Source organism: Gavia stellata, chromosome 4 (assembly GCF_030936135.1).
Source record: "Gavia stellata isolate bGavSte3 chromosome 4, bGavSte3.hap2, whole genome shotgun sequence".
NCBI lineage: Eukaryota > Metazoa > Chordata > Aves > Gaviiformes > Gaviidae > Gavia > Gavia stellata.
Window position 1 is genome coordinate 58,253,011 of NC_082597.1, and position 18,029 is coordinate 58,271,039.

Genomic DNA, 18,029 nt, shown 5'->3' on the forward strand with positions numbered 1-18,029 from the left:
CCAAGGTGCTACAGTCCCAGGCAAGTAGCTGCAGGGGCCCCACCCTTGCCTTTAAATAGACGGAGAGCTGGGTTGTCCTAGCCCTTCTACACCCCACCCGCCAATCAGACCGAGGAAAGCATGGGAGGGGTTGGTTTTGGGGGGAGGGAGGGCCTGTCAGGCAGAGCTGGATCCTCCCACCCTCACCCAGGCTCCTTTCCAGGATGCTAAACCCAACCCTTCCAAGCAGGCTGCTGGCCGCTCCAGGAGGAGATCCAGCTGTGTGTGGCCGTGAAGCCAATGGAAAATAGTTTTACAATGAGTGTTTTACTATCCAAGGCTTTTATCCCACATGGAAAATTGTCAGATGGATTGAGACTTGGCAGGGAGGGTCTGGGAGGAGGGCTGGGCTCCTCAGCTCTGGCTAAATCAGGAGCAGAGGAATTATCACTGAGTGCACACAGCACCTCAGAAACTCTTTGTGGTGCAGGTGAAACCCCAGGAGCAGAGGACTGAAGCTGGATCCAGGGTTGCCCAGCTGCACTATCAAGCCTTGCTGACCACAAAGGCTGCCCAGCTGCTGACCCAGCCCTTACCACCTGCACTTGTAGGTACAGGAACCAAAGGAGGGAAAGTAGTCCTTATTCTGCAGAATCCCTAGCCACCCTCAAAACTGTGCAGTGTGTCTTGGCTGCACAGCAAACCAGGAGGAAGCTGTCTTGTAGGGTTTGGGAGGAATTACCCAGGAAAGCTCAGTGCCTGGCTCTTGCACCTGCCCTGGGCACACCTGAGGGGCTGAGGAACAAGGGGATGGGGGCAAAACGCTCTCTCTCAATAAGCCATAGGCTCTATATGTCTTTTGTCTGCCTCCATGTTCTTTTTGTGGCAAGTATGATTCACTCCGGGTGAAAGGATTCCTTTGGAAAAAGTTACCCAATTACTACATGGCTCAACTGTAATTACACTGAAAGAGGAGGGAAAAAATTCAGGCAGTGGGCCAAGCCTGTGGCTTAAAGTTCTCCTTGTCTTGCATATTTGTCTCTAAATCACAAGACGCTCTGTGATTTCCTTAAGAGGCCCAGAACTGAAACTCACTGAAACACTTTCTTCTTCCCTTTCTATGAGGCCCATCAGTTCCCCATCTCCTGAGGACGTGATAGTCCTTATACCTCTTACCCCCATAAAGCAGAACCCCAGAAGCTGTCACATCTGGCGGTTTCCAGTTGGTGCTATCAATGCCAGCAGAGGTAGCAGGGAGGCCCTCCTGCCTGCTGGAGCTGGGGAGGGCCTGGAAAGGATCCAGCCTTCAGCCAGGTCACTGATCACCCCGTGACACAAGGAGGCTGGAGTAAAGGCCAAAGTGGGCTTCTGTGCTCTGATGTGTCTGTTACCTCTTTCCCCCTCTGGAAACCTGCCTCAGGGTTCAGCCCTTGAGCCTGACACCTTCCATGTGGTGCGGGACGAGGAGGAGTGCTCCACACCAGCAGGAGAAAAAGTAACTACAGCTAGCTTCCCTCTGCTTGGGTTGTGTGTGTAATTAAATAAATTCCTTTCAATTGCAAGATTCTGTGAGACCAAAACCCTGCAAGGGACCCCAGACACCTCTCCAAGGAGATGAGCTGCTGCTGGAGCCACGGTTGCAGGGGTCTGACTAGGAGGGAATGTTCCCCTGCAAGAAATGGTGGGTGGGGAAAGGGAATGTGTAGATACCTGCTCACTTAGAGCTGGAGATGGGGGAGGCCATTTAAAAGGTCAGGGGTAGGTTCTGTGTTTCCTGCAGTGTTTCTGGCAGCTGGGGACTGTAACCCACCCAGCCTTAGCAGCCACCAGCTCCTTGAGTCACACCTTTCCAGGGACCTTCCTCCAAATGCTGCTGAGAAAATTAGAGACCAGCTCATGGATAACAGGTGGTAACGAGGGAAGGGATACCATCGCAGAGGAGACACTGGAAGGGCTATTCACATCAAAGAAATTAATCCTTCAGGCTTGAGTCTACCTTGGGCAGCCTGTTGGAAGTCCAGGTGTCTCTGCTGGCTTTCAAGGAGCCTTGAATTAAATGGCATTAGCATGACAGGCTAATACTGCGGGCAAGGGTCCCATGGGGAGTCCCGTTGCCTGTAGACCACAGGCTACCTCCATCAGTACAATGCCATGTCTCCCTTCCTACCTCTGGATTGGAGCCACCATGATGAGGTAACAAAATCTAAAGCTCCAGGATCAGCGTCCTGACAAGGTATGGCTGGATTCAGGGGAGGGAAAGTCCCTGCTCACCATGATGGCAGACCAGACAGGGATGGTATCCCCAGCCACACTGACTCCTGCTCCACCACACTGAAGATGCAGAGGTGCTTGCCCATTATTTTCAGGAACAAAGTCGTGTAGGAAGAGCCACTGTGGGCTGAGAAGGGCAGAGCCAGGCTGGTTAAAGCTGGCAATAGTCACCTCCTGTCACCTCATTTCTTATCAGTGTCTGGTGGGTCACCCAGCTAGGGGATGTGCCAGCAGCTTATCAGCCCATCCAATCTGCAAAGGATGGAGATGAGGAAGATGAGGACAGATCACAGCAGACCTTGGTGGCACAGGCTTATCCCGCTGTGTGGGAACTCAGCAGTGGGATAGGGCTCTTCTCTTCCACCCTTCCAGCCAGGCTCTTCCTCACCAGGAGAGCTCTCCCGCATCACATTGCAAATCCTTACTTTGTATTACAGGGAGAGACGCTGATCTGCGTCATACCTTGGGAAGCAAAAGATCTTCTTTGTCCAAGCCAAAGGGACAGACTGGACCTGATCCTGTTGCTGCAAACAGTGTCCTTGGTCATGCCAAACTCTTGGCCAGAGAGAGCCACAAGTGTGGAGAAGGGAGTAATGTCTGTGGGATCTAACTTTAGCAGTGCCTCATCTCTGGTTATGAGGGTGAGGCAGGTGGTGTTCACATCTGCACCTGCATTCTCCCAACTGAGATCATGTGTCCCAGACAGGATGGGGCCAGCAGAGCCAGCTGCCATGGCAGGTGCAGACCAAATTCACAGCCAGCACACGTGTTGCAAAGCCAGAAATCATAGCAAAGACCCCACCAAGTATTTCCTATGCTAGGGGTTAGGCACCCTGTTCAGGTCCTGACCCTGGGCACCTCCCCTGTGGCTTGCACTTTGCAGACAGCCTGGCTCCTGGTAGCGACTCGCTGCCCTCTCGCTAGCCTTTCCTTACACAATGTCCCTGTCTGCTCACTCCTCCTTGGAAAGCGCAAATTGCCCTTGTACAGTGAGCAATCCCAGACAGTCCTCAAAGAACTGCTGCTGCCTTTGGGGCCTGAGCTCATCCCCTGATGCTAGCTGTGACCCATCATTCCTGTAGAAGGGACCAGACACCCCCATCTGTTGGTAGGGCTGCCCATGATTTTCGTTGTAGCTCTTCTCCCAGGGCCTCAGCCTTCTTCCTGCACTCACCTTGACACCCAAAGAGCCCATGCTGATCTCTCCATGCTGAGATGGCACGTTTTCTTGAGCTCCCAGTTTTCCTTGTGGACATCCCCACCCCTCCCAACCTCCAAGCTGTAATTCAGCTTAGGTTGAAGAGGGAAACATGATTGTTAAGGGTGAGTTTCATAATTGTGAGTAGCTTTGATATAGAGCCTGCCTTCTGGTCTAGCTGATAGGCATTGGTATGCCTCAGCATATCCAGACTGGTCCTGTGTGTTGAGGGCTGACGTCCAGCTACTGCACACTGTGGGGTTGAGTTGAACTGCTGGGCTGAGCTGTTGGGTGGCTCTAACCCAGCTGGTTAGAGCTGGGTTAGAGCTGGCTCCGATAGCTGCCAGAGAAATAGCCCAGTCAGACAAATGTCTGAAGCAAAAGAGGGAAGATCTGCACCCAGATCTGCTTGTGAGGGATGCAGCGATAGACAGGGCATTGCAAGTCATGACCTTGGAGGATTGGGAAAGGCCCTGTCTGAAAAGCCCATGGACTACGTGACCAAAGTCCACCTGTATACATTGCTCTCCAGCTGGAAAAAGCCTGTTTCAGCTGCAATTACTCCTTCAATGATTTGCAACATCTTTCCACTGGGAGAGTGGCTCTGTACCTGTTCAGCCACTTTGTGTTATGTGGGTTGTGGTATTTTAAATTCAGGATTAGGTGCGCTAAACTCAGATTTATTATCTTGTGGACACAGAGCCTCACATCAGGAATGAGCCACAGCAGGATCTCCCAAGCTTTGCCTGCTGAAACATTTCCAACCACATCCAATTTCCTGGATTAGGAGCCATCTATGGGGCTCCGGCTCCTGCTGACTCTAGAATCTCTGCTTTCATTAAATCACTATGGAAATATGTTCCTCAGTGGTGAAGATAATCCTGCAAGTGTTATCAAAGGGTACCTGGACAAGGTGATTTATCTGGGTGAGCCTGAAATTACAGCTTGGGGAAGCGGGAATGACTCCTGCTCATGCTAATGACACCGGGATTTGCTAGACACACTTCAAAGTGCATCCTGGGAGCTCCCGAAATCCGTGCTCCCCACCTCCTCCCTTGCACCTCTGGCTACTCACATTGGGCTCCATCTCACCTCTGGGGTGTAAACCCTCCTGGAGCACAGTGGGGAAGGGAGTGCTCCTGGTCTGCCAGCCGGGGTGGTATCCCTGTGGCTGCGGGATGGGCACAGTGCCCTGGTCAGGAGGGCAGGGAGGGAGCCAGGTGCTGGGTCATGGCCACAGGCAGCACGGATCAGCTTGCGTCAGCCCATGGAGATGGCTGGCCCAAGCTGTTCAAGTGCCCTTCTAGCATGCGAGAATGGCGAGAAGTCACCCACTGATCTGGGTTAGCTCCTCCACATGGGTGATAAGCAGGAGGACTCCCCGCCTGACAGTGCTAGAAATACTGACAGCACAGCAAAAAAGCACCAAGCCTTCTATTAACTTGGACATGAAGGATCCTGTCAGTGAGGCGGGAGCAGTGGAGTTAGCAGATCTTTAATCCCAGCTAGTCACTGGTTGGGAAGGCTTCAGGCCATTTGCATTTCAGTTTAGGGCACTTGGCCCAGGGTGGCACAGCAAAGGCAAATCAAGGAGGGGCAGCCTGATGCTTTAGGAAAGCACGTTCTTGGTTTTGACACAGAGAGGTTGCTCGCAGCGGTGCAGCCCGGACTGGGTGGTTGCTGCACGTAGAGGATTTCCAAAAGCTGCAAATGCAGGTTAAGAAAAGCCTTGCAGCAGGTCAGGTAATTGCTGCTGAGCCAGAGGGGGATAGCAGGCTGGGGAGAGCTGGAAGGTGAATGGAGCAAGGCTTAAGTTCTCCTGTAGGCAAAGTACAATTAGGGACCATGTACAACTCTGCCATGCAGTTTGAAACTGATAATATTTTTCTCGTTTAAAGAAAATGGGAAATCAACTTCTGACCAGTAGCATGAATTTCCAATTTTCTTTAAATAAATCAAGTTGAAGAAATAGAAAGAAGGGTAAAGATAGAAGTGAAAATGAGCTGGGATGCAGCACGCATTGTTCAGGCTGTGCAGGCTGTGCAGGCAAGGCTTCAGACCTAACTTTTAAGAAATGGCATGTTTTGAAAGCAGAGCTACAAGCTCAGCAAATGCTGACTATAGAGGGGAAAACATTGCCACTGCTTTTCTGGACGTTGGCTAATGACTTCCAGAGAGCCTGCAACATAAGCCCAATGCCACGACTGCAGGAGAGAAAGGGAATATTGTGCTAAAATATGATGCTAAGGAGTATTTCTGGGCTGCAGGTTAGTGCTGGGAGTTCAAGGGCAAGGAAATGCAGCTCCACGTGGGATGGTCAGATGTTTCGGCACTCGTGCTGGAGCAGGAGAGCTGCAGGCTATCAACTGATTGTGGCGACCAGCTCTGCACTGCTGTAATACCCAAATTGGTGTCCTTGCAGTACCTTAGAAACCTTCCATTTATTGAGCCTACTTCAAGCCTAGAAATGACCTGCTGAGATATATTCCCTGTCTTGGGCTGTTGTCTGTTAAAGTGACTTTTGAGATACACTGTGCAGAGGTTTGTTTGCTGTACTTAATATGCAAACTGTAAGTGGATGCCATGTTTGAACATGTTACAGCAACACAGATTCTGGTTTCAGCTCTTCCAAGAAACAGTGCTCAGGAGAAGTATGTTCGTGGAATACAGGCATGTTCTCCTGCAACACCCTTGGGACCGAAACTCAGCCGCATGCCATTTTTCAGCGAGTGATGTGTGTAGAAACCAGTCTGGAATGATAATCCTGAAGAAAAGGGTTGCCTTGAATAGGCTTTGCTGGCAGGAATGACAAAGAAGCCTGAAAACACCCTTTTTTTGTACATGCAAAGTGGTACCTAGGGTGTGGGATGGGATATTAGTCTCCACACACAGAAGAAATGGTATCAGAGCTGCTCGGGAGGTGAGGCCAGCAGGGAACCTGGAGCACGTCAGGTTTTTCTCACTGAAATGTACCCTGCATGGGCCATTGCATATGCTTTGGCAAACGTGTTCGTCCGCAGCCAGCCCACGGGCACATCTCGTGCTTGGACAGCCTCCAAAGCACATGGGACCACAAGGCATCAGCACAGCCAAGCTGAAGCCAAGGCAGGCAAAAGGCCAACTTGGCCTTTCCAAGGGGCAATGGGGCCCCACCAGGCAGCAGGAGCTGGAGAAGAGGATTGCCTTGGGTGGACAGGCTCCTGCCCTCCCTTGGGGTCCTGCAGGTTGTTCAGCTCATCATTCCCCAACACATCCTCCTGGCCCCAAAGCCAGCTCAGCCTAGGACTCCCCTCCACTTCTTGACTGGGGATCCCCCAAAACTCCCCTGGGAGTTTTGGCTGCATGTGCCTTCCCTCACTTGGTGCCCCAAACAGTTAGGCGGTACTGAGCCCTCTTAGGCAGCTGCTGCCTGCTACCCTACAGCCAGCTGGTACAATTACCCTCTCGCTTGTAAGCTGTTATCCGCTGGGATCGGCTGCTGAAATGGGACGGTGTTTTGGCAGGGCTTGGCACCCTCCCTTCCCCAAGGCTCGTACTATCTGTGGAAAGCAGGGTGCTCCTCTCCGATGTTATCGCAGTTTGGAGGCAGTGGAAAGTGCTGGGATGCGTCATCCCCTGCAACACTGTTCGTTCCCACCCCCTTGCAAGGGGGCCCAGGCATCCTCCAGGGCTGGTGGGTACATGCACATCACTGCTGTGGTGAGGCTGTGTCACTCTTTCAGGAGTTTTTGCAAGCGAATCTCTTCGAGGAGGCCCTTTGCAGAGCCATCTCTACCTCTGCCAGCAAGCACTCCCATCCCTCATCACGTCCCACACAAGACCTTGCTGTTCCTCACCTCTGGCTTCTCTGGCTTGCTTTGCTCCCCAGGCAGAGAGCAGGCGCTGAAGCACCCCACCGATGCCAAAGCTGGGCTTTGACTGCCTGCAGCACTCGGGAAGAGCCGGCCTTGGGCTCTCAGCGCAGTCTGGGTGTCAACTGCCCACACCTTATGGCAAAAGATAGGGTCCACACTGGGATGTCCTTGGTTCCTTCCTCCAGATCTGGAGGTGGGGCAGGTTCACACAGCAGCTGATGGGATACTCTATATACCCCATAGGTAGCCAGTCTGTGGGGCATGCATCATGGGGCAGGTCAGTGCTGTCTGTTCAGCTCACAGCAGGTTCAGCAGGTACACCATGAGGCCAAGGACTGTTGCACCGGTGGGAGGCTCAGACTTTACACCCCAGGGTGCTGATCCCTGAGACTCCCCCAGAGCTGGGAAAGGAATTCATGCATTTAGCTCCTCTCTCCGCAAAAGCAAAGTAAATGGCTGCAAGGGAGTGCAGCCCAGAAGGGAAGGGCAGAAGGCACTGCCTGAGGATGGTGGAAGGCGCTGGGCACACCCCCATGGGCATGACAAGAAAGAAGTATTGAGGAGCAGAAGTGGGACCCTTGCAAAGCTCCCTGCTGTGCAGAGAGGCATTTATCACTTCCCCTTGGCTTCAGCTACTGATGATGGTTACCCAACAGGGTTACTAAACCTGCCTGTCTTCCCCTCCCACCCCAGACCCTGGGCTGGTGACAAGGTTTCAGAGATCACACTGACATGGCTTGCGTGGTGTCCCCTGTGCCTCTGGCTCCAGAGGGCTTGTTCACGCCTGTTCACCCTCGCCTCAGAGGTCCATGGTCTTAAGTCCTACAATCTAAGAGTTTTCTTGTGCAGGGTGGATTAGCTTCAAAAACCCTGGACATCTGAGAGGTACCAGCCTCCAGGCCCTCGGGCGTTTGCTCAGGAAGCAGGCGACAGCTGGGATGTGTTCTTTCCATTCCCACCAAAGCAAAGGAAAACCAGGGAGGTTCTACTGGCCTCTGCACTGGCTAAATTTAGTCAGGCAGGTTCAAGCTGTAATATAATGCACCTCCTCCCATTCAAAGGAAAGATGGGGAGATGAGAGTAGTCCCCAGGTCAAGCCCATGATAAGGAGGTAACCTTAGAGGGAAAGCAATGTCCCTACAGTGTCTGCTATTGTGTAAACTCACCCTGAGGGGGACAGGCCCTTTGCAGCACCCAACCCTAAGCCAAGCTCTGGGTGAGGCATCCCCCAACCCAGGCAGGGTGAGCATCCTGGGCTTGTTACGCTGGCTCTGCCACCCCCGAGCTCCTGGAAGGAGCAACCCAAGGGGCACTGCTGGGTGCAGATGTTGGGTTAGAGCAGTGTGAGCTCAGTGCTGGGCAGCCCCAAGAGAAGAACGCTTCTTTTGAGCTCAGTTTTGGCACCCTGTGGAGTGCCTGCCAACCCAGAGGCACATGGAGAGGTCCAGAAATGGGGGCCTCTCTGCACACCCCTTGGCGAGTGCCAAGCTGGTGCCTGTTCAGGATAAGAGCTTTTGGAGAGGGAAGTCTCCTTGAGCAAGCAGGCATCAGCCATGACTTTCCTGGAGAGAAACAAGCAGAAGGCAAAAGCCCCAGTCCCCCAAAATGTACCCCTTCTTAACAATAGCATGGTCAGGAAGGACTTGTGCTGTGTGGCAGGGCTCCCTGTGGCCCCTGGGGCCTTGTCTAACACCTGATGAGACGCAGGGAGACATGCCATTCTGACAGCCCTTCCTGCTTTGGAAACCAATATGTTTGTCTCTCTTTGTGGCAGCCTGTTTATTTGGGGGAAAGGGAAGGAAAAACAGCAGAGAGCAGAACAGGGCCTTCCCCCATGTGGTGCTTTATTCAGCTGCCCTCGGGGTGTGAGCTCGGCTTCATGGGCAGAGAAGGTTTTACCTGCTGAGCAAGTCAAGGAGGACCTGCGCCCATGATTGGGACTGAGCAGTGCGGGAGGCACTGGGAGAAGGATCCGTCAGGGCTCGTGGGGCAGGGTGGCTGGGGGACCAGCCCTACAAGTGGACAGGACTACTTCTCCAGCCATGAAGGTTTGAATCCAAGAAGGGTGCCAAAAAACACAAGGGGCCTGCTGGCCAGGCTGCCAAAAACTGCAAAGACACTCAGCCTTCCCTAGCTGGCTCCCCACCAATGATAAGTGGTTACCCCACTTGGCCCAGGCACCCACCCCACCTTCCCTAGGTGTTGATCCCCTCTCCAAATGGCCCAGCCACTCTCTCAGCTTGGATGACACAGAGGAATCAGAGCTGCTGCTCTCCCTCTCCTCCTCCTCCTCCTCCTTCTGCTGTGCTGAAGGCTGCGGTGGGATAACTGCCTGCCTGGCCTCCCCAAGGTGCTTAACACTCCTAGTTGGTGGGTGAAGGTAGTCCCGGACTTGCTTGACAGGTAAAACCTTCCCTCCCTGTGAAGTCTTCACCTGCGTTTATGACTGCCTGCCTCTGAGCCAAGGATGCCTTTTAGGAGCCCTGTTTTTCTCTGGGATTTTATTACTTGCTTCATTTCTCAGAGTGTCTCAGTTGGACTTCCTTCAAACTTTCCATTGCTTCATTGCTATCTGCTCTCTTCCTTCCCCCAGCCCTGCATGTACCCCATGCATGGCAGGGAGAAAACAGATGGCACCTGGCACCTCCCAGAAATATCTCTGGACAAAACACCCACTACTGAGCTTCGCTACAATCTCCATGTACACTGAGCCATGCAGCATCCTTGTAATGCGGACGGTGGTTTGGGGATGAGATGGGCGCTCATGCAGTACCTCTGCTGCTGCTGTGCTTCCATGTCCTCCTGCTCTCTGGCTGTGCTGGGAGCCTGTCACATCAGAGCCAACACTATCTTTTGCTGGGCAATGGGGCTGAGCCCCCCCCCCGCCCCAGCGCCAGGCCACCTAGCCACATGTCCTGGGCTACCTGTTCCCTGTCCCTCTGCCTTGGAATTACTGCTTGTCTGCAGGGACCCCTCAGGGCAAGGGAGTGGGTTGACATCCCTGGGCCCAGGCAGGACCCTCCAAGGAGCACCACTGAGGCCAGTGTGTCCATCCTTTCTGCTCAGACCCTCCAAGCACAGCCCTGGGGCTAAATCAGAGAGAAAGGAGCAGAGAGCCCAGGACTGATGATGTTTGTCTCCAGATCTCTGGGGCAGCCCTCTGGCAGAGCAGGGTGCTGTGCTACAGGGGTCTGGTCTCACCGAACACCAACCTTCATCTCTTCTTGCATTGTGCAAAGTCCATCAGGCTGAGGCTTCCTGAAAAACACTTCCTCAGGTTCCCAAGACCAGCCAGGGAAGCCCTGTGAGCTGCGACTGGATTGAGAGGATCTTTAGGTACTGCAAGCTGTTAAAGAATTTGCAAAGACAAAAGAGGGGATGAACCAACAGCAGCCTTTCTTGCTTTGGAGCAACTCTGTCTTTTAGGAACAGCCAACCTGTTGCTCCTGGGCCCTGCACGTATTGTGGCCTGAGCAAGTTCAGGATCTGTGCTGGGACCAGTTCACTCAATGCAATGGGGCTGGACAGGTGGCTTCAGGGTTGTCAAACCCTTGACCCAGGGAAGAGGCAGGCCAGGCCACTCAATCACTTGGTTAGGCTGGATTCAGCTGCATGGGGTGGTGGGATGCTGGAGGGGCAGCCATGAGGTGTCTCCAAGCATCTGTTCCCATAGTTCCTCAGGCCTGTTGGGCACATAAAGGGATTTGGGATGAAGACTGCTCCACCTGTAAAGCTGCTAGCTGTCATGTGAAGCAGATGGCTTGCAGAAAGACTGTATCTCCCCAAAGAACGATGTTTAATGCTGAGAAGCCATCACACCCCATGCTTTGGGATGCAGGAATGGGGGATGAAGGGAAGTGCCATTCAGCCCTGGAGAAAAAGGTCCATGGAAATGGGGGTAAAACCTTGTCCCCAGAACCGAGGCCTCCTCCTTCCAACCTAATAATAAGCTCCTAGTCGAGCAAGGGTAGTCCCAAAGTGCATCTGTACAGCTCTGCGGTGAAGCCCAGGGCACTGGGCCAGCTAGAGCAGCCCTGCCGGAGGAAACCTAGCCCCTCCGCACACATACCCACGCTTGGGGAATCACAGGGTTGCTGCAGTTTGGGTCAGGCCAGCCTCAAAAACACTGAGCTCAGCCTTCTTGAAAGCAGGCAAACTAAGTGAAGAGCCTGACTGACCAAAGCTGGTGGGCTGCAGCTGCCCAGAGGATGCTCTCGAGGACTGGACCTGGATGCTAACCTGCTCCCCACCGAGTCACCATTTCCCCTTTGCAAAACCGGCGCTCTCCCACTGCAGAAAGGTCAGGCTGTGCCCAGTGTGTGGCTGCGTCTCAGCTCGGTTGGGGGACAGACAGTTTACCCCTCAGAGTGAAACTGAGATGCTGGGCACTGTGCTGCTGTTCTTGGAAACAGAAGCTGGTGAGGGTTCCTGTCCATGCCATGAGCCGGCCATCCCTCTTGCAGGCAGGAGGGTGGATGCTGGCTCAGAGTGATAGTCCCTGTGGGGAAATGGGACGCTTTCCGAGAAAGGCAGGCTCTCATCAAGCAGCGTGCCAGCAACAATCTCTGGGCAAGAGCAAGAGATGCCAGAGATAGGGTGGCCTGCTTTGCTGGGCATATGGTCACCCTTCTCAGGGGAAACTGGCAAATTGCTCAGAAAGGTTTGTTTTTTACATTTTTTTGGCCCAGCACAGGTCTGCCCAAGGCAGAATAACACCCCTGTGTGTTTGCAGGGCCTCCCTCTGTCCTGAGTGCCCAGGGAATGGCATCTCAGCCTAGCTCCGCAGAGCCCCAGCACCATGCCAGGGTGCAGGTACCTGCAGTGGGCAGGGAAGGATGAATCCCAAGAGAAGGCAGAAAGCAGGACAAGCACTATGGTTCACAGCCAAGCTTACTTTTTTTTTTTTTTTTACTTTCTGGGGGGTATTTCTGAACACAAGGTACTCTTTTGTCCTTCCAAGAAGCTGAAATGCAAAACGCACTGCTTTTCTTTCTTTTACTTTCTTTTTAATGCAATGTCTTTCAGCCTTCTGGGTTGTGTGAGCACATTTCTGGGAACACCATGACTTGCACTAAGGAGAATCACTCAGTGCTGTAAAACCATGGACCAGACCTCAGCAGCACCAGCAGAGCTGATGGGACCGCAGGCTTAAGTGTATGGCACGAGAGGCAGAATCAGAGCTGGCCTGGCCAGAGGGAGAGAGGATGGTGGGTGAGCAAGTGGGGCCTTGGGGATGAGAATGAGGATCCTGAGACCTCTCAAGGCATCTCCTCCCCGAGGGATGTACCATACTGCACTGCCTCTGCCTTCACTGAGCTGAGGGAGGAGGATGGTCAGGGCACGCCAACACCCACCACTCCTTTTCGGTAGCCACAGCACCCTCCCCAGCTCTGTGTCCGCCTATCGCCCCCCAGAACGGTTTTGAGTGGATGTTTTGCAGAGTGCTGGCACACTGGCTGTTATCACAGCAAAACTGGGTGCTTGAAGGAAGCCCTGCCTCTCCCCGCCACCTCGTGAAGGTGGCTCCCCAGGCTCCCACCACTGGTAGCGTCTCAACTCCACACCAGCTGCGGGTGGACCAAGTCCCTGGCCTCCTCCGTCTGCAGCCAGGACAAGCACTGACAGGCCCCAGCTCCCCAGAACGCCTTCATCCAGACAGTGTATTTCAGCTCTGCCTGCAGAGGAACAGAGAGCTCCCTCTCTGCATTGCACTGGATGCCAAGCTCAACTTTGCTGCTGGCCGTGCCTGGGGCCATCTGACCGCAGCCCTGTCCCTCCCGGGGCTGGGCTGGCTGGGCACGCCGTGGTGGCAGCCTTGCTGGTGTGGCGGCTGCCCCGCTCCAGCTGAGCGTCTGTGGCCTCCTCCTGTTGAAACATCATCCCTCAGGGGTAAACCAGCCGGGCACCAGCGAATGAGCTGGCATGAAGGTGAGGGCTGCCATTACAACGAGTACGTGCAGCTTCCCAGCATCGTGCAAACGCAGTCCCAGGCGCTCTCCTTGCCCCTGCCTGGCCAGGCCTGTGTAGCTGCAGAGGAGAAGGAGAAGCTGCCCGGTTGTGCTGTGAAATCTGCCTCCTCACCCAGCCTACATCAACAACTCCCCTCCATGTGGGTCTGAAAACGGGCACCACACATGGATTTGGGATTGCTGCCCCCCTCGGAAGGGGTTGTGGATGGCTCACAAGAGCCAGTCTGGCCCTTTTCCCTGTCCCACTGCTCCACATTTCAAGTCTGATTCATAGAGATTTAGGCACCTGAAACTGCTGCTAAGGGTTTTACAGCAGTGCCTGAAGAGATTGGGTCCTCCTTCACTTTGACTTCGAGTGGCAAAAATATGTGCTACAGGCCTGGAAAATAGAAAATATGATTCCTGTCGTGGTGCAGCTGATGGAGCAGTGAGTAAAGCAGCAAGCAGGGTGTCTGGCATTCATCAAGGGAGGATGAAGAACTGCGTAAGACAGCTGTTGAAGGGAGGATGGTGTGCAGGCTGGAAAACGTACATCTATAGCATTGAAACTATAGGGCATAGATGGAGGGCATGGTGCTGCTAAGAGCAACTAGAAGTGTGACAGATGATGCTGAGCAACAGTGCAGCGCAGCCCGTCACAGAAGGAGCTGATTAAGCTTGCACAAAAGGGAGACGTGACTTGGATGCAGACTGTAGGGCTATCAGCCACACTGTGCACTGTTTGCTCTCCAGGACACAGCCTTTGCTCACCAGCGACCAGGCTCTCCTGAGCAGAGACGCTTGCGTGACTAAGGTGCTGCTGACTGGAGCTGTGGGGGGAAGCAGGGATGAGCTGTGACGAGAAACAGTTCCGGAGCGGAGAGCTGCAGCCGCAGGGTGGCTGGCTGCACCGGGGTGCCAGCAGTAGTTAGGGGCCCTGCAGTGTTGACGACGGCCAGCAAAAGAAGCTGACGCTTGAAGAATGGCTTTTCAGCTCTCGGGAAGGGGGCTTGTTGAACAACTCAGAGGAATGCAAGTTTTGAATGTGTGGAGGGACAGAACTTCACACTCTTTTCCCAGCCAGCTGCCATGTTGATAACCCGTATTTCTGTGAGTGATCTCACAGCAGCTAGGATGACACCCTGGACCATCCCATCCCACTCTCCAGCCTTCAGCTGTTTGCCCCTGCCTGGCACAGCCTCCTTTCTTGTGGTCAAAGCATTCCTGTCGCTGAGCATGAGACTGATGTGAAAATAACTGAAATTTTTTCAGCAGTAGCTTACATTTGGTTTGCAGATCTATGGAGCAACTCTGACATGGTACCTCCCACTCCTTCCCTTCTACTCAGACAGACAGACAGACAGACAGGAGGCTCAGGCAACAGTGAAAGTGAGGTCTGCTGGAAAGCAATTTCAGTTGCATTTCTTTCTATCTAGTTGCATTTTTTTTCCCTCTTACCATGGCCAGCACCGAGGCCTCTAGGTATCACCTAGCTGTGTATTAAAGGACAGGGTAACAACTGGTCTTGGGGAGATGGATGGTGGCAGGGATGCACAGCTCACGTTCTGTTTGTACAAGGAACTGACAGGCAGCGGAGCCGCTGGTAGTTGCGGTAGAAAGGAAAAAAGGAAGAGAACATTTGACATGAATAGTATGAAATGAAAGAAAAATCTGGTGTCGGTTCACTCCAGCCAGCATTATGGCAACACAAGGCAGAAGCCTCCTACTTCGAGATTTATTTTCAGCCTAGAGAACAACAGTCCAGGAGATGAGAGAATAAGAGCCTAGACAGATGACTTACTAGAGATGTCTAATTTACTTATTGCACCTGGCACAGCATCCAAGTTCAAGAGACAAGGAGCAGATAAGGATGATCCTTTGCAGTGCCTTACTCTTCTGCATTGCAGAACATTGCCAGGGCAGGAGGAGGAAATATGGATAGTGGACAGGATGCCTCCACATTGCTGAGCTTGGAGGTTTGCTGCCAGAAGTCCTTGGGTAACTCACAGACTCCTTTTCCAGGGAGCTGTATCTCCTCCTAAGTCACTACAGGGATCAGACAGATTTTTCTGCTGCTGTTTGTGTCCCATTGCTGGAGATGCTGTTCTGGAAAGCTTACAACACACCTGAAGTAGTAATGGCAGAGTTTTGTATTGCATCAGCAAGCAGCACCAGAGGGACTGCCTCAGATCCTGCCACTTAAAAGATGTGCCAGACAGGACCATATGCTACTTGCAATGACCAGCCACCTCCATCCCTGGATTGACCTGAGGAACAAGGTGTGTTCCAGTAGGAATGACCATGCTGCTGCCGCCAGGTCACCAGCAAGTGACAAGTGACCTTTGGGATGAGGAAGACCACTTCTGTAGAGAGTTCTCCTGGGCATCCTTAACATTAGGCTGCCCGAACAGATGACTGAGAAGAAAGCAGCTCAAAAACCTGCACCAACAGGTAGATTTCCAGCAACATTGGCTCAAGGGCATTCAGAGTTGCTTGTGGCCAAACAGGAGTCAAACACAGTGTGGGATTGCTCAATGACACAGGTCCTTTCACTCCTGAAATTGTTGAGGGACAACAACTAATGAGACTTGGTGGATTACAAGGCAGTGAGCATCAGGAAGCTCAGTCTAAACACAGCCTATACGCTCCACTGGAGGAGTACAGCCACCCAATCTCATGAGACGTGTCAATCTCCAGGTTACCCAGGCTGTGACAGGCACGTGGTCCCCTAGGTATATTGGAGTGCTGAACGGGAGCATATTGCCATTCTTTACACCTGCACCCCCAAACTTTGTAAGCGCACAAACAGGGACTGGCACTGCTCCACACCGCTCCTAAGCTCTGCTCAAAGTTAGCTGAATCAGCAAACTCCACATATTAGGCCAGAGAAGGACAGCAAGTCAGGAACACTTCTGTTTTGTGAGGAAAGGACATCTTGCCAAGGCCACAATCAACATTGTCCTAGCAGGTGGGAAATCTCTAATCTATAGCCCATGAAGACTCAATTTCCTCTGGCATCCATGCTGCAGGGATAAACTACTTAAATCCTACACGGGCAGCTGTAGTACAACAGTGGAGTGAGGACAGAGAAAACAGTATCATCTGACTTGTTCCAGGTTACTTGAAACAGGTTGAGTAGGGAAGAAATTCCTGCCCCTGGATTTTAACTAGGTACCACTTTCTATGCAGCTTCTGTGGGAGCCAGGCTAGAGGTTCAGCAAGGGGTGGTGAGCAGAAAGGCTGGCACAGGGCTTTGGGCAACCTGATTTACAGCCTGATGGACAACAGTGTCCATTTAAAGGACAGGTTTCTCTCAACCATAACAAGTGATGAGAGCATCTCAGTGCTCAGCAATATCCTATTTACAGAATGGAAACTGCTATTTGCTGGGGCTGTACATCTAGCAGGCTAAATCACGGGGCAGAACAACCTGGATGGTTACAGGCAGCTGCTCTGTGATCTGGGAATGTTTCTGGCATGATATCTCCCTTGTATCCATGCTGAAGCCTTACAGAGCTGACAGTGCTTTGCTGCGGTGGTATACTGAAGCCACAAAGACCAGTATAACTCTCTAAGTTGGTGGAGTTATTAATGGCTTTTAATTGCTCTTAGCAGGTTCAGCTGTTCAGTATCTCCCAGGGATTATATGGAGTGCCAGAATAGCTTGTCTGCCAGGAGCACTTCCAATAAATTATCCACACACAGTTCCCAGGCAGGCAGAGTCCAACAACACAGCAGCAGTTCCTGGATGTGCATAGCCACGCAAGTCTCCTGGACTGCTTGGCGAGTTTGCTGGGGTCAGAGTCTGCAGAGTGAACGACGCAGCAATAAGGAGGGAAAAAATGGATAATGACACAGGGATGGCAAAGGTGTACCTGAAAGCCCATGTTATGGGGTGGAGGGGGCAATGCCTTGCGTAAGGAGTGAGGAGAGGGAAGCTGTGCTGCAGGGGAAGGACTTCTATCCACACTGCTGCTGGAGGAAGAGCAAATGCTGGCTGCCTCCCCAGGGCAGGCAGTAACAGGCTCCTCACCTTTTCCTCCTCCTCCCTGCTCCAGCTGCTGCAGGACAGGGTGGCGCCAGAGGTGCCTGCCTTGGCAAAGGGGGACTCTCACATCAGGTTGGGCAAGTATCGAGCGAGTTCCTAGGATCATGATCCTTTCTTGGCTCTGGAGGCACTTTCCCATGCAAAAAAACCTCCTCTGTCCTGCCAGTCCCAACACCTTCCAGATCCTCCCAGTTCTCTTACCATGTCATGTGGCTAAACACTAACAACTTCCCAGCTAGGACGATTGTGAGTTCCTCATATTAAAGGCATCTACTCACCGATTAATATCTTTGGGGCCATTTGTTTTCTTCCTGAAGTGTCAGTCACTTCAGGAACTTGATAAACTTCTATGATGAAATGGCTGGCTTGGTAGATGAAGGGAGAGCGGTGGACATTGTCTACCCTGACTTCAGGAAGGCCTTTGACACTGTCTCCCATAAGATCCTCATAGAGAAGCCAATGGAAGTATGGGCTGGGTGAGGAAACAATGAGGTGGACTGAAAACTGGCTGAATGGCCAGGCCCAGAGGCTGGAGATCAGTGGCATAAAGTCTAGTTGGTGGCCAGTAACTAGTGGGGTACCCCAGGGGTCTGATCCTGTTCAGCATCTTCATTAATCTGAATGATGAGGCAGAGTGTACCAGCAAGTTTGCTGATGACACAAAACTGGAAGGAGAGACTGATAACACCAGAGAGTGGTGCTGCCATCCAGAGGGACCTTGACAGGATGGA